General features: G+C 45.6%; 1 protein-coding gene and 1 pseudogene across 2 annotated transcripts in view; one reads left to right on the forward strand and one right to left on the reverse strand.

Moving 5' to 3' along the window:
- SLIT3 (slit guidance ligand 3) overlaps nt 1-17,971 on the reverse strand; it is a 1,129,203-nt gene that overhangs the window by 988,557 nt on the left and 122,675 nt on the right. The window lies entirely within an intron of this gene.
- On the forward strand, nt 13,258-13,376 carry LOC134937594 (5S ribosomal RNA; annotated as a pseudogene).

Here is a 17,971-nt window from a genome sequence, read left to right on the forward strand (position 1 = left end):
AGTTTGTATGTTCGCTCTGTGCTTGCATGGGTTTCTTCCAATCACTTGGGTTTCCTCTCAAAATACAAAAATATACCGGTAGGTTAATTGTTCCCAACAAAAAATGACCCTAGTGTGTATGTGGTAAGGAATGGGGCAGGGACTGATTTTTCTTGTAACTATTATTATTCTTTACTTATATGGCACCATAAGGGTTTCCCTGTGCCATACAAAGTTCAGAATCATAAACAGTGCAAACAAAAATGACAATTACTACAGTGCATGCTTACAGAAGTGGAGATGTTATCCAGAGCAATCAGTCAGATTCTACTTTCTACTTATTTATATAGCACCTTCTAGAAGATAATAGCCAGAATCTGACTGGTTGCTATGGGCAACATCCCCACTTCTATAAACCTGCACTAAATCTACCCCTTACAGTACACAACATTGCAGAACTTGTGATACAAGCTATATAAAACATAGTTGCATATGAGGTCATAATAACCACAAAAGTCAGGGCCATCTTAACAGCAGTGTTGGCCCCTGGGCACAGCAATGCACGGAGCCCCCTACCCATCCTCCAGTGGTAGGGGTGGGGGGTGCTATCAGCGGCAGCTTTGATGTCCCGCGGGCGGTAGGGAGTGTTCTATCTTCCACTTAGAAAGTAGGACCTGGAGCAGTAATTTCTGCTAATTACTCCTTTACTGTACAGATGGGGCTAAACTGTAGAAGGGGGCATTGGGCTGAATGAAGAAGCCCTAGTACATGACTTCCAGGGAGGTAGGAGGTGTTTAATATGTAGGGGAGGGGTGGATAGTGGAGTGGGCTTAATATTTATAAATTTTTGGTGGGAGGGCAGCTTGCTTGACTGCATATATTTCAAGTTCCTGAAAATGTCTTTCTTAGCTTTGAATGGGATAAAAAAAAACTAGAGAGTGACCCCTTTCAGAAGGTTCTGGGGACTTGGGGATCAGAGTTCAGGAGCCAGAGCAATTCACCAATGAAAATCTAAAACTGCGTATTAGGCGTGTGGAGCTGGAGCAGTGACCAGCTGCTTGAAGGCTGAAATCTCTGGTTCTGGACATAGTAGAGACAAACTTCCAGTGTCCACCAAAAGGGGAGAGTCACAGCTTTAGGATTATACCCTCACAAAAACTCTAAATCAGACAGAACCCAAGATATCTGTCTAGGAAGAGCAATTAACAGGCTTGGATGGGGACCACTGCTTTCAAGTCTGATATCTCCAGTTCCCCATGGCCGATTTAAAAAAATCAGGTACCCCTGGAAAGAGGGGACCCTCAGCTATCAGCCTAGGGCCCTTATATTCCTGGGGCCCTTGGGCAAGAGCCCATTGAGCCCATACAAAAAGACGGCCCTGACAAAAGTAGCAACAGTTGTTGAACCCAAACATGTAACGCCATTTTGACAGTTGGGAGGAGAAGATGCTTGCGAGAAATAACTAACATATATAATACACCTACAGAGCTTACTAGCTTTTCCCGAATAGAAAGCTGACAATGCTGTAATGCTAACAATCCAATCCACAACTGCAGCTTTAAACAAAGATCTAAATCTTACCTCTGTATAAACAGTTAAGATTATTTGCTGAAATCCATAAGAATACTAAATTTGACACCAATATTTTATACTGAAAAATCTTTCTGCATAATGTGACAGTGTTTTGTAGTCAAAGTATTTGAACAAAATTCCATTCCTTTCCCTTAAGGTGCATACACACAGTGAAATGCATTCTTGCAATTTTGATAATATAGTCAAAAATCGCAAGAAAAGTTAGCACATACCGCACCATGGGGGTAATTCCAAGTTGATCGCAGCAGGAATTTTGTTAGCAGTTGGGCAAAACCAAGTGCACTGCAGGGAAGGCAGATATAACATGTGTAGAGAGAGTAAGATTTGGGTGGGCTATATTGTTTCTGTGCAGGGTAAATACTGGCTGCTTTATTTTTACACTGCAATTTAGATTGCAGATTGAACACACCACACCCAAATCTAACTCTCCCTGCACATGTTATATCTGCCCCCCCTGCAGTGCACATGGTTTTGCCCAACTGCTAACAAAATTCCTGCTGTGATCAACTTGGAATTACCCCCCATATGTACACAGCTTTGAGATACCGACGCGCGGTCCCGCAGGTTCGGTATCGCAAGAAAAACCAGACTGTGCAGGCAAGGCAATTTTGACTATATTGTGTTCAATCTAGTACATAGTATAGTCAAAATCAAACCGTGTGTATAGACAATATCGGTGCTTCTGGGCTCTGGGGGAGTGCAAGGGAAATCGAATAATCAAAATCGGGCATAGTCAGTATCTCAGAGTATGTATGCGCCTTTAGAATATACAGGTAGGCATAAAAAACCATATACAACTCTAAACAATAGACAATCAACACAAAACACAACACAATAACCTTCTACAAACGTAGACTAGCCCTAATATGCCCTCGGTAAAGTTAGGTACACACTTTACAATTATCTGTTCAATTCTGGTTGGAATTAAAATCTGGTAATGTATGGAAGCAAAAGACAACTGACCATTTGCTCCCAAACACTGAAAAACAGGCCAAAACAATTGTTCAGACAAATCGGTAAAATCTTTTTGAATTAATCAATTTATCTGAACGACCATTTTTGTTCATTTTCAAGTGTTGATAGATTGTCACTTACTCCCATACATTACCAATTTTCATTCCAACCAGATTGGATAGATAATTGTATAGTGTTTACCTATACACTGTGGCTAAGTGCTAGGCTACTGATTTCACGCACTAAAAGAGACAAAATTTGGTATATTTGTTTCACTCCTAACACTGATGCCAAAGACGGAAATTCATCCGGATGGAAGAAAAGTACATGGGAATAGGCTTCAGGAACATAAGATTATCCTGAATGAGAAATATGGAGATCTAACCATATGATTACTGCCTTAGGATGCTAGTAGGCAAGAATCCAGGTACCACAGCTGCAATTTTCCCCAATTTGGCATACTTTGTTCTTTAAAAACACAGTTTTAAGAAAAAAAAAAAAAAGATATAAAATTCCCAGAAACCATGCAGTATACTTTTGAAGATATTAAATCAGATGTAAATGGCGCCAGCTTCGTGGGTACTTTATCAACGCCAAAGTTGTGTAGCTATTCAGAGGTATTTCCTCCCCCCTCTTTCTCCCTGGTGATCGGATACACAAAAAATGAGGGAATCGCTGATGTCACTGTGAATTGTTTTCTGCTGTTGAGTCCTGCCCCCTTGTAGTAGGTATGTGTATGCTCCACTGCTAGCACTTGCATAACGGTCATATGGGGTCTATTTACTAAGTCTTGGATGGAGATAAAGTCAACGGAGATAAAGTACCAGCCAATCAGCTCCTGTTATTTTTCAAACACAGCCTGTGGCATGGCAGTTAGGAGCCAATTAGCTGGTACGTCATCCCCGTCCACTTTATCTCCATCCACTGTGATAGCTCCAAATACTTTGCTTTAGGCACACATTAGCAAGCTGGATCCATACACAGAAGTACATTGATAGTAAAGTAATAGCATAAGCTACCTCTTCTCAAAATCTTTTCTCTACTTCCCCTCACCAACAGACCCTCTCAAGCCACCTATCTCCCACTTTACTTGACCCGATTTGTCTTCTTCTAGGCCATTCTTTCTTACCCCCTTTGATAGGCAAATGCAGCTTCACTTATGACCACCACAGCAGTAGTATAGCACTTTAGCCCCAAAATGCTGTATATTGGTCAGAATGGAACTGTTGAGCGTGCTGCAGATTCTCCTACCAAGTCTTCTGCATGTGTAGATCTCAGTGCTCAATCAGCGCACCAAACCGGAGTGGCTGCCAGCAAAAAAATGGCAGAAGTCTTCATATAAAGTGGGGGAATGTGTGCTTAGAAGTCTCGGTTCTGTCAACCTCTTGTTATATTACAGCTTGTATGTATATTTATTATGGCATGTTTAAACTTTTCCTGACCACTTATATTCTGAGCTAAATATGTTTAATACAAAATTTGGTCCTCAGGGAACCCTAACAATGCATTTTCTATAGATGCATACCTCCATACCTAGATTTTGGTGGGACAATCCCTTGTTTCGGACAGTGTCTCACTGTTTTGCCTGTGGTGGGGCACAGCGTCCTGCGACGGTTGGCGGCAGTTGGGAGGTCCCCTGTCACTTGCTGCTCTGCTTAGTAGAGCGGCGGTAATAGACACTATGTGCATGCATCTAGTCAAGTGAAAGAGGGGCTTGGGGCATGCCCTCACAGTGACAAAAATGGGGTAGTGACTCACAATAGCTGCATTACCCGCAAAGCCCTTGCCCACTAGCCATGAGGCCATGCCCCAAATTTTAGGTATGCACCTGCGGGGTCCCTTGTCTCTGATGGTCAAATCTGGAAGGTATGCAGATGTCCTCAGCATCACAAATTAAATAATTATCACCACCTTTGGATTTTGTATCAGCCAGTAATAAATATACCTGGAAAACCTGCACTGTTAGGGGTCTCCGAGTAGCGAGTTTAGCATTAGAAGGGTCAAATAGCAAGTTTATTGTATTCATTGTCAGTTACTCTATAGAGGTCTGCTTTCAAATAAGAAAATAAGACCTATGATCTATGATCATAGTGTTTTACATCAGTAACATTTTAAATAGACTCCATGATTTGTAGAAAAAGACGTGCCCTGACATGAACTCTGTCCATGTACATTTTTTAAATGAATCATATAACAGTGTGGTATCAGGCGCAATTATTTTGTTACAGCATGCTCACACCAGACACACGATGGCACACAGAGATCTGTAATATCATAAGAAACACAAATTACCTCAATATCACCAAAAGCCTATGCACATACTGTAAACAGATGTGTTCTTATACATCCAGCCTCTATGGGATGTAGTTGTGACACGGCTGTAAGGGGACCGCCAGTCACAATACCAACGCCTACATCTCGCCCCCTCAAAATCCCGACAGTCGGCATGCCGACTAACAGCTATGTTACACAGGCTGTGTTTGAAAAATGACAGGAGCTGATTGGCTGGCACTCTCTCTCCATTTTATCACTCTCCAAGGCTTAGTACATTTGCCCCTTAGACTCATTTGCACACACATATGCATACCCACCCAACTTTTAGTTCAGGAGAGGCAGGGATCCTCTGCGCTTTAAAGCCGCGCCTGTCTGAAAATATGGGAGTGGCTTCAGTAAAAGGGGCATGGCTTCTTGGGAATGCCGTGTCCATCTGCCACGCCTCCCATTTACCTCACAGTGGGGGCATGGCCAGCGCTGTATGTGCTGCTGCATGCCCCCAGTCCCTCTGTATCCTGTGAACAGACGCAGTACGCATGCACACAGCATCTATTCACATGATAGAAACTTTCAAATATATCAAGGGTCTTAACAAAGTTCAGGAGGGAAACATTCTTCAAAGGAAGAGAAATCTTAGAACTCGAGGACATACACTGAGACTGGAGGGGGGGAGGTTCAGGAGAAATTTAAGGAAAATTTACTTCACAGAAAGGGTAGTGGATAAGTGGAATAGCCTCCCATCAGAGGTGGTAGAGGGTAAGACGGTAAAGCAATTTAAACATGCTTGGGATAGGCATATGAATATCCTTACAAAGAATTAAGGTTCAAAAAGGGTTGAGATTACCTAAAGGATAAAAAAAAGAGGCAGTATGATGGGCCAAGTGGTTCTTATCTGCCGTCAAATTCTATGTTTCTATGTAACCAAAAAGGCAATCTACCACAGTCAAATCCAAACACTCATGAAAAGCCTCCTATAATTTATCTGAAGTATGCTCCAAGCTTTATTTCCCAGCACCCTTCATCTATTCTGGTGGCTAATGCAAACGATGGTACATACGTAGCCATGTTCTTCTTTGCTGCCATGCAACATGCTGCATGGCGTGCCAGCCTGAGACTCTTTGCAGCCGGTGATCGCTCCATTAATTATGTTAGGAATTATTTGGTGCAATTGCCAGCTGTGAATAGTTGCAGCCCGGCACACCACGCAGCATTTCGCAATGCAGCAAGATAAATAGATACCTAGAAACATAGAATTTGACGGCAGATAAGAACCACTTGGCCCATCTAGTCTGCCCCTTTTTTTTATCCTTTAGGTAATCTCAACCATTTTTGAACCTTAATTCTTTGTTAATTCTTTGTAAGGATATTCATATTCCTATCCCAAGCATGTTTAAATTGCTCTACAGTCTTAGCCTCTACCACCTCTGATGGGAGGCTATTCCACTTATCAACTACCCTTTCTGTGAAGTAATTTTTCCTTAAATTTCCCCTGAAACTGCCTCCCTCCAGTTTCAGTGTATGTTCTCGAGTTCTAATACATCTCTTCCTTTGAAGAATGTTTCCCTCCTGAACTTTGTTAAAACCTTTGGTATATTTAAATGTTTCTATCATGTCCCCCCCTTTCCCTTCTCTCCTCCAAACTATACATGTTAAGATCTTTTAGCCTTTCCGGGTAAGTTTTCTGATGTAGGCCATGCATCATTTTAGTTGCCCTTCTTTGTACACTCTCTATTGTATTTATATCCTTCTGGAGATATGGTCTCCAGAACTGGACACAGTATTCCAGATGAGGCCGTACCAATGACTTATACAGTCAGTGCCAGATTAAGGACCACATGTGCCTGGAGCTGAAATTTATGAAGGGCCTATTGCATACCGTCACTGGGGTAGTGACCAGCAACAGCAAGATTGTGACTAGGGGTTGTCACACGCAGGGCCCGCCACACATTGTCCCTTGAGTCAAAGCTGCCAATAATTACAGCAGCCAGTCTCAAGCCGACAAGTAACTGCAGGGACTTTTTGGCTTGAGAGTGGCTGCTGTAATTGTTGGTGGTCCTGAAATTGGTCCGGAAGGGGACCGAAGCATTGACAACTCTTACCACAGCATGTGATGCAGGTTATACTGTTTCTGTTGGTATTACATTTCCATTCTTCTATCTTTCTCTCTCTATATATATATAATAGGGTTGGGTATGTGTTACCGGCGGCCGGGATCCCGGCTACGCTCGCCACAGGTTCTATTTCCACTCTACGGGTGTCGTGGATACCCACAAGTGGGAATAGTCCCTTTTAGTCGACATGCCAACTGTTAGGATTGTCAGGGTTTGGGATGCAGGGGGAGGTATTGTGACCGGCGGTCACACAACTACATTCCATATATATCTATAGCTCTATCTCTTTCTATATATAGGATGAAGAAATCGGTGGCACTCAAGCAGGCTAGTAGATGCAAAACAGTGTCCCTTTATTTGCCTACATGTTTCGGGGAAACTCCCCGTCCTCAGGGCTAGACAACTATATATATATATATATATATATATATATATATATATATATATATAGCTCTATCTCTTTCTATATATACGCTGGTATATTTTATTAGTAATAAATCAATACAATTCAATCAATGTATTGGCCCAGAAGTGAGTATCAAAACAATCTAAAAATAAGATTTTACTCACCGGTAAATCTATTTCTCGTAGTCCGTAGTGGATGCTGGGGACTCCGTAAGGACCATGGGGAATAGACGGTCTCCGCAGGAGACTGGGCACTCTAAGAAAGAATTAGTACTACTGGTGTGCACTGGCTCCTCCCTCTATGCCCCTCCTCCAGACCTCAGTTAAGGAAACTGTGCCCGGAAGAGCTGACATTACAAGGAAAGGATTTTGGAATCCAGGGTAAGACTCATACCAGCCACACCAATCACACCGTATAACTAGTGATAACATACCCAGTTAACAGTATGAACAACAACAGAGCATCAAACAACAAATGCCAACATAACATAACCCTTTTATTAAGCAATAACTATATACACGTATTGCAGAAAGTCCGCACTTGGGACGGGCGCCCAGCATCCACCACGGACTACGAGAAATAGATTTACCGGTGAGTAAAATCTTATTTTCTCTAACGTCCTAGTGGATGCTGGGGACTCCGTAAGGACCATGGGGATTATACCAAAGCTCCCAAACGGGCGGGAGAGTGCGGATGACTCTGCAGCACCGAATGGGCAAACACAAGGTCCTCCTCAGCCAGGGTATCAAACTTTTAGAACTTTGCAAAGGTGTTTGAACCCGACCAAGTAGTTGCTAGGCAAAGTTGTAATGCCGAGACCCCTCGGGCAGCCGCCCAAGAAGAGCCCACTTCCCTTGTGGAATGGGCTTTCACTGATTTTGGATGCGGCAAACCAGCCGCAGAATGAGCCTGCTGAATCGTGTTACAGATCCAGCGAGCAATAGTCTGCTTTGAAGCACCCAGCTTGTTGGATGCATACAGGATAAACAGCGAGTCAGTTTTCCTGACTCCAGCCGTCCTGGCTACATAAATCTTCAAAGCCCTGATTACATCAAGCAACTTGGAGTCCTCCAAGTCACGAGTAGCCGCAGGCACCACAATAGGTTGGTTCAAATGAAAAGATGACACCACCTTCGGCAGAAAATGCGGACGAGTCCGTAATTCTGCCCTGTCCATATGGAAAACCAGATAGGGGCTTTTACATGACAAAGCCGCCAATTCTGACACACGCCTAGCCGAAGCTAAGGCCAATAGCATGACCACTTTCCACGTGAGATACTTTAGCTCCACGGTCTTAAGTGGCTCAAACCAGTGAGATTTCAGGAAACTCAACACCACGTTAAGATCCCAAGGTGCCACTGGTGGCACAAAAGGGGGCTGAATATGCAGCACTCCCTTTACAAACGTCTGTACTTCAGGAAGCGAAGCCAGTTCCTTTTGAAAGAAAATGGATAGGGCCGAAATCTGGACCTTTATGGACCCTAATTTTAAGCCCATAGTCACTCCTGACTGTAGGAAGTGCAGGAACCGGCCCAGCTGGAATTCCTCTGTAGGGGCCTTCCTGGCCTCACACCAAGCAACATATTTTCGCCATATACGGTGATAATGTTTTGCTGTCACATCCTTCCTAGCCTTTATCAGCGTAGGAATAACTTCATCCGGAATGCCTTTCTCCACTAGGATCCGGCGTTCAACCGCCATGCCGTCAAACGCAGCCGCGGTAAGTCTTGGAACAGACAGGGCCCCTGTTGCAACAGATCCTGTCTGAGAGGCAGAGGCCATGGGTCCTCTGTGAGCATTTCTTGCAGATCCGGGTACCAAGTCCTTCTTGGCCAATCCGGAACAATGAGTATTGTTCTCACTCCTCTTTTTCTTACGATTCTCAGCACCTTGGGTATGAGAGGAAGAGGAGGAAACACATAGACCGACTGGAACACCCACGGTGCTACTAGTGCGTCCACAGCTATCGCCTGAGGGTCTCTTGACCTGGCGCAATACCTTTGTAGCTTTTTGTTGAGGCGGGATGCCATCATGTCCACCTGTGGCAGTTCCCATCGATTTGTAATCTGTGTGAAGACTTCTTGATGAAGTCCCCACTCTCCCGGGTGGAGGTCGTGCCTGCTGAGGAAGTCTGCTTCCCAGTTGTCCACTCCCGGAATGAACACTGCTGACAGTGCTTGCACGCGATTCTCTGCCCAACGAAGAATCCTGGTGGCTTCCGCCATCGCTACCCTGCTTCTTATGCCGCCCTGGCGGTTTACATGAGCCACTGTGGTGATGTTGTCTGACTGAATCAGCACCGGTTGGTTGCGAAGCAGAGGCTCCGCTTGACTCAGGGCGTTGCATATGGCCCTTAGTTCCAGGATATTGATGTGCAGACAAGCCTCCTGACTTGACCACAGCCCTTGGAAGTTTCTTCCCTGAGTGACTGCTCCCCATCCTCGGAGGCTTGCATCCGTGGTCACCAGGACCCAGTCCTGTATGCCGAACCTGCGGCCCTCGAGAAGGTGAGCACTCTGCAGCCACCACAGAATAGACACCCTGGCCCTGGGGGATAGGGTGATCAGCCGATGCATCTGAAGATGCGATCCGGACCACTTGTCCAACAGATCCCACTGAAAGGTCCTCGCATGGAACCTGCCGAAGGGAATGGCTTCGTATGACGCCACCATCTTTCCCAGGACTCGCGTGCAGTGATGCACCGACACCTGTTTTGGTTTTAAGAGTTCTCTGACCAGAGTCACGAGCTCCTGAGCCTTCTCCACCGGGAGAAACACCTTTTTCTGGTCCGTGTCCAGAATCATGCCCAGGAAGGGCAGACGAGTCGTAGGGATCAGCTGCGACTTTGGAATATTCAAAATCCAGCCGTGCTGTTGCAACACTTCCTGAGAGTGTGCTATGCTGATCAGCAACTGCTCTCTGGACCTCGCCTTTATGAGGAGATCGTCCAAGTATGGGATATCTGTGAAACCCTGCTTTCGAAGGAGCACCATCATTTCCGCCATTACCTTGGTAAATATTCTCGGTGCCGTGGAGAGACCAAACGGCAACGTCTGGAATTGGTAATGACAGTCCTGTACCACAAATCTGAGGTACTCCTGATGAGGTGGATAAATGGGGACATGCAGGTAAGCATCCTTGATGTCCAGAGACACCATAAAATCCCCCTCTTCCAGTCTTGCAATGACCGCTCTGAGCGATTCCATCTTGAACTTGAACCTTTTCAGGTAAATGTTCAGGGATTTTAAATTCAATATGGATCTTACCGAACCGTCCGGTTTCGGAACCATAAACATTGTGGAATAGTAACCCCTTCCCTGTTGAGGGAGGGGAACCTGTACCACCACCTGCTGGAGATATAATTTGTGAATTGCCGCTAACACTACTTCCCTTTCTATGGGGGAAGCAGGCAGGGCTGATTTTAGGTAACGGTGAGGGGGCATCACTTCGAATTCCAGCTTGTATCCCTGAGACACAATCTGTATAGCCCAGGGATCCACCTGTGAGCGAACCCACTGGTGGTTGAATTTTCGGAGACGCGCCCCCACCGCTCCCAGCTCCACCTGTGGAGCCCCAGCGTCATGCGGTGGATTTAGTGGAAGCCGGGGAGGACTTCTGTTCCTGGGAACTAGCTGTATGGTGCAGCTTCTTTCCTCTACCCCTGCCAAGAAAGGACGCACCTCTGACTTTCTTGCCTTTTTGTGATCGAAAGGACTGCATTTGGTAATACGGTGCTTTCTTAGGCTGTGAGGGAATATATGGCAAAAAATTTGACATCCCAGCTGTAGCTGTGGAAACTAGGTCCGAGAGACCGTCCCCAAACAATTCCTCACCCTTGTAGGGTAAAACCTCCATGTGCTTTTTAGAGTCGGCATCGCCTGTCTATTGCCGAGTCCACAGGACCCTTCTGGCAGAAATCGACATTGCATTTATTCTAGACCCCAGTAGGCAAATGTCCCTCTGGGCATCCCTCATATATAGGACAGCGTCTTTTATATGCCCCAGGGTCAGTAAAATAGTATCCTTGTCCAAGGTATCCAGTTCCTCCGACAGTGTATCTGTCCATGCTGCTACAGCACTACACATCCAGGCCGACGCAATTGCCGGCTGCAGTATGGTACCTGAATGTGTATAAACAGACTTCAGGATACCTTCCTGCTTCCTATCCGCAGGATCCTTTAGGGAGGCCGTATCCTGTGATGGCAGGGCCACCTTCTTAGATAAGCATGTCAGAGCTTTGACTACCCTAGGGGAGGATTCCCAGCGCATCCTGTCCGATGGCGGGAAGGGGTACGCCATAAGTAACCTTTTGGAAATCAGCACTTTCCTATCAGGAGAATCCCAAGCTTTTTCACATAACTCATTTAACTCATGTGAAGGGGGAAAAGACACCTCTTGCTTTTTCCCCAAACATATAAACCCTCTTGTCAGGGACAGGGTTTACCTCTGATATGTGCAATACATCCTTCATAGCTACAATCATGTAGCGGATGGAGCCATTTTAGGCTGCAATTTTGCATCATCGCCATCGACACTGGAGTCAGAATCCGTGTCGATATCTGTGTCAACAATATGGGATAGTGGGCGCTTCTGAGACCCTGACGGCCTCTACGCTGTAGGATCAGGCATGGGCTGAGACTCAGGAAGTGATCAAGCCCGGGACACGGGTGAAACGCGTCTTCCCCATCTCTTCTTTCCGGCTGCCCATAGCATCTCCGTCCTTGCCGTCACACAGCAATCGCTGCCCACCGCCTATCAAGCCCTCCTCGCATCTCGTTCCCGTACGAGCTCCTACAACCACACCGCGGGACACCTGTGCTTGTCCGTGGATCGAGACTGCACAGTTTGCATCAGCCCGCCGGCCTGTTCACGTCTGCCGGGCGGCCCCGCACCATCCTGCACGGACAGTGTCACACTGCTGTTTGACTAATCCACCTTATCCTATTCTTGGACTTGTCACCTCTGGAACTGGGATTCTTCTCACCGGCCAACAACCACATTTCCACTCGCTGGCCGCAACAAGAAAATTTCACAGCCGCCCGGGATTTACACATCACCTATACGGCTGCCAGAATTACCCTTCACATCGACGGTGACCCAGTCTAACAAGACTCAGGATATATTTTTTGCTGTTTATCATCAGGGTAATATCAGTTTTTCCCTACCTTCTTGTTTTCCCTATTCCCAATCTATCCAGTTCACTGTGACCGTTTTTTCCACATTTGATCATCATCTGTATAGCTTGTTGTCAGCTTTTGCAACTTTATTACCCTGTTATACATGCCCTTGTATTTATCATTACCTAATCACTAAGACTTAATATGTGCTCTGTGTACAGCTATATGCATTAATCACCACTTAATGATTAAGGAAATATGTGTTCTGTGTGCAGCTGTCTTATGCAATTTTAGCCTCAGAGTGGCAGTCTGTACTAGCTACAATGTCTATCACTATCAGCTATTTGCTACATAAGTATCATTATTACTGAAATCTCTTAGCACATAATAGTACAGACTTATAATTGACGTTATTCTGTGTCATACTGTTAATTCTTTATAATTAGGACATATATTATTGCTTTTCTACTTGCTGGACTTTGGTATCTGGTTTCAGAACCAATTACTCCAGATATTACTAGATAACAGTCTATTCAGCTCATACATGAATGCCATTTTTTTTTTTGGCTGGTTTATAGCGATTGACGAATTGTTATTCCCAACTGGCTCTGATTAGTCTATCTTCAAAGCACTCAAGAGACCACCTCTCTTTCACTTGTTTCTATCTTTTCTATTTTTCATGGACTCTCACCATTGATTCAGGGTTCGTCCCTGTCTAACATTGGCAGCAGATCCATCTTATCTTTGATATTCTTTGGATACTATGTAATTCGTGAACTCTTATCAGTGATTCCAGCAGCATCGGATCATCAATAATTACCATCTCTACTATCATACCACACTGGTAACGCCCAAAACCGTCCGATCTTGGAAGCTAATCTGTGTAGGGCTGGGTCAGTACTCAAGTGGGTGACCCTTGAGGAATACTCAGTTTAGTAGAGAATAGACTGGCCTATTATGCTCAGAGTCTAACACTGACAGCAGATTCACTCTACCATCTCATTTCTTACTTTGTCATCTCTTTTCCCCATGACAGCTGGGCACATTACGCCATCAGGCACCTCAACCATACTATAATTGGGCTAGGGCACTTAAGGTGTCGTATCTGTCACGAAATCAGGTTGGTTTCAACCCCCATAAAGAATTTGGATATCGGCAGCCGGAACTTATCATGCTAGCTTTAGCATCTAATGATTATTGATTATATTATAGTATTGCACTATTCTATATAACATCAGCTTATTTGCGGTTATAAAGTTTACTTGTTTGATTACTATTTTTTGATGCCATCTGACCACTGAACTTATTTTACTATTGTAATAATAAAAGTTAATTTTTATATCAACTTTCTATATCTTTTCTCATATGTTAATCTAGTCGAGTGCGCCCACAAAAGAGTCTCTTTTTTCTCCTTCTGCTGTCTCCAGTTGCCATTGACTCAGGGTGCACCACCAAATTTAAATCAAGAAAACAAGGTTTTCTTTATACTTTTATATTTTGGTTATTATATTTATTATATTTAATTGTGATACTTATTCCATACCGGTGCGGTATTCCCTCCAAGATACTTATGGGCTGAGACCCCGACTGTCCCAAGGCTTCAGCTTTATCCAACCTTTTATGCAAGGAGTTTACATTATCATTTAACACCTTCCACATATCCATCCAATCAGGTGTTGGCGCCGTCGGCGGGGACACCTCATTCATCTGCACCTACTCTGCCTCCACATAGCCCTTCTCGTCAAACATGTCAACACAAGCGTACCGACACACCACACACACAGGGAATGCTCTATATGAGGACAGGACCCCCACAAGGCCTTTTGGAGAGACAGAGAGAGAGTATGCCAGAACACACCCCAGCGCTATATGACCCAGGAATCACACAGTAACTTAGTGTTTATCCAGTAGCTGCTGTATATATGATTATTGCGCTAAATTTATGTGCTCCCCCTCTCTTTTTACTCAGTAGAGCTGTGGAGAGAAAATGGCGCTGGTGAGTGCTGAGGAAGAAGCCCCGTCCCCTCAGCGGCGGGCTTCTGTCCCGCGATTTGGTGTAAAAAATGGCGGGGGCTCATGCATATATACAGTGCCCAGCTGTATATATGCTGCTTTTGCTAGGAGGTACTCAATTGCTGCCCAGGGCGCCCCCCCCTGCGCCCTGCACCCTACAGTGACCGGAGTGTGTGGGTTAGTGTGGGCGCAATGGCGCACAGCTGCAGTGCTGTGCGCTACCTCATGTGAAGACAGGAGTCTTCTGCCGCCGATTTTGACGTCTTCTTGCTTCATCCGCCGGCTTCTGTCTTCTGGTTCTGCGAGGGGGACGGCGGCGCGGCTCCGGGAACGGACGACCAAGGTTAAGTTCCTGTGTTCGAACCCTCTGGAGCTAATGGTGTCCAGTAGCCTAAGAAGCACAACCTAGCCGCATTTAGTAGGTTTGCTTCTCTCCCCTCAGTCCCACGTAGCAGAGAGTCTGTTGCCAGCAGAAGCTCTCTGAAAATAAAAAAAACCTAACTAAAATACTTTCTTAATAGCAAGCTCAGGAGAGCTCACTAAAATGCACCCAGCTCCTTTCCGGGCACAGATTCTAACTGAGGTCTGGAGGAGGGGCATAGAGGGAGTTGCCAGTGCACACCAGTAGTACTAATTCTTTCTTAGAGTGCCCAGTCTCCTGCGGAGCCCGTCTATTCCTCATGGTCCTTACGGAGTCCCCAGCATCCACTAGGACGTTAGAGAAAACCTATTAAGGTTGGTGATATAGGTGCTGGGCAGTGTCTAATAGATGTGTGTAGAATGTAATGTGTGTACAACACATACAACATGCAATATTTGACAGTATTCAGGGTGGATGTGTGAGGAAAGTGTATGAAGACATATATGGGTGTGGGGAGCGCCAGCGGTAAGTAAACGTTCACTAGGGGAGCACTTGTATAGCACTGTCCTTGAGATAATAGCTAGATGTCTGGCTTTGAGTGTGGGCTTGCGGTGTTGTGGTGCCTTGCTGATGTTATATGCCGGCTGACAGGTGGTATAACTTACGGTTGGTTGGAGGTGCATGCATCTGTCTGTGCAGCAGTTATTTATCCCGGCTTCCCTTAGCAATAAGCAGCAGCCAAATAGCTCAGTCACGATCTCCCGGCCCATCTTCACGGAGCTCCTTTTATTCACGTTATGCCACGTAGAGCCCCCTTTATACACGTTACACCAGGTAAAGCCCCTTTTATACATGTTGCCCCAGGTAGAGCCAGATATACACAATGCGTCAGGTAGAGCCATTATACAATCTGGCCCAGGTAGAACCCGTTACACAAACTGCGCCAGGTAGCCTCTTTTATACACTGCGCTAGGTTGCCCCTTATACACACTGTGCCAGGTAGCCCATTTTACACACTGTACCAGGTAGCCCCTTATATACAATGCGCCAGGTAGCACCTTAAACACATTGCACCAGGTAGCTTCTTTACACATTGTGCCAGGTAGCCCATTATACAAATTGCACCAGCTAGCCGTCACTCACCATCCGGCGCATGTGGTCCCGCGGCTCTATGCTCTCCTCATACTTCTGCCCAGCATGAAGCTGAAGGGAAGTAAGTAGTGGCAGGAGGCAGCCGGCAGGAAGCGTCCAGGAGAGGGGGGTAGTTGGCAGGAGGAAACGGTGAGGTGGGGGCAGTGTGAAGTGGCCAGGCCAGGGGCCAGCTGGCCGGCAGCAGGAAGTGGTGGTGGTGGGGGGGTATTGCAGTGCAGGCAGCAGACGGGTGCTGATGGCGCTGGTGGGGTGACTGCAGCCTCAGGCCACAGCGCCCTGGGTGCCTGCCCTACTAACCCACACCTAAAACCGCCACTCGCGGGATCCCCTGAGCTGGATGACCAGCGACCCTCCCCGCATCCCCTTCCCCCGCAGCCAACACTCCAACGTCGACAACAAAGCCCCTTCCAGTGCACATAGAACAGCCAAATGCACGGAGACCGAGTATCCACAGACATGCAGATCACCCACCCAAGCATAGCCTCCAATGTGAGCAATTCAGTCTGTGCATGCAACTAATCCCAGCAACATACCCATGTCACCACAGACACACAAAGCCCCCATTACCCCCAGTCACTGAGCCTTCCGAATCTTCTGGACACATGAGCACTAGACAAACAGGGGGCGTGGCCTAATCACGGACCCGTAACCACGCCCCCTTTGAGGGAAAACCCTCCTACCATTAAACAAGCATCACTAGCAGGCCCTGCACGGGGAATACGGGACCAGATAAGTTGCTAACAGGCGGTATCCCGGCAAGCAAGGGGAGGAGAAGAGAAATGTTCAGCGCAGGATGGCTTTCCGGTACTACTGACTTGCTGGAACTGGAAAAACATTTTACCTGTTTCCAGCAGCAGGGGATGCTGTGGGCCTATTTGGATGGGGTGGCTTGGAGCTGCAGCTCCATCCGCCCCATTGTTAATCCGGCTCTGTATACAGTGGCATTGCTACTTCATTTTCCCTGCTACTGATTCCTCTCCCTATGCAACCAAGCATCTGACTTGCCTTTCTCATTGCTTTGTTGCATTGCTTTTCTGCCTTTAAGTCACTTGAAATAGTGACTCCTAAATCCCTTTCCTCCTCAGTAGTTTCCATTATAGCACCCTTGACACTATATTTAACATTTGGGTAGTGGAGACACAAGTGTATGATTTTGCATTTTTTAGCATTAAACTGTAGTTGCCATGTTCTTGACCATTTTTCAAGCCTAGCTAGGTCATCATCCATTTGTTTTACCCCTCCTGGGGTGTCTACCCTGTTGCATATCTTTGTATCATCTGCAAAAAGGCATACTTTCCCTTCAATACCATTTGCAATATCACAAACAAAGATATTAAAGAGAACGGGTCCGAGTACAGATCCCTGGGGTACTCCACTGGTAACATTTCCCTTCATAGATTGCACTTCATTTACTACAACTGTCTGTTTCCTATCCTGCAACCAGGTTCTTATCCATTTAACTATTTTATAATCCACCCCCACGCTTTCAAGTTTATTTAGCAGTCTGCGATGTGGGACAGTGTCAAATGCCTTACTAAAGTCTAGATATGCTACATCTACAGCTCCCCCTTAATCTATTATTTTCATCACAGAGTCAAAAAAGTCAGTAAGATTTGTTTGGCATGATCTCCCACCAGTAAATCCATGCTGTTTTGGATCCTGTAAGTTGTTTGATATAAGATATTCCACAACTCTTTCTTTTAATAGTTTTTTCATTACTTTCCCTACTACTGATGTAAGCCTTACTGTAGTTACTTGCTTCTTCCTTGCTTGCGGTTTTTTACAGTGGAACTACATTCGCTCTTTTCCAGTCCTCTGGAATGACACCTGTATTTAGTGACTGGTTAAATAATTCTAATAATTGTGCCACCAGCACATCTTTTAGCTCTTTTAGTATCCTTGGGTGTATCCCATCTGGCCCCATTGATTTATCCACTTTTAGTTTTGAAAGTTCTGTTAGGACCTTCTCCTCTGTAAATGTAGTTTCATCTACCTTATTTTTATGAATGTC

This window comes from Pseudophryne corroboree, chromosome 6, assembly GCF_028390025.1.
Source record: "Pseudophryne corroboree isolate aPseCor3 chromosome 6, aPseCor3.hap2, whole genome shotgun sequence".
Lineage (NCBI taxonomy): Eukaryota > Metazoa > Chordata > Amphibia > Anura > Myobatrachidae > Pseudophryne > Pseudophryne corroboree.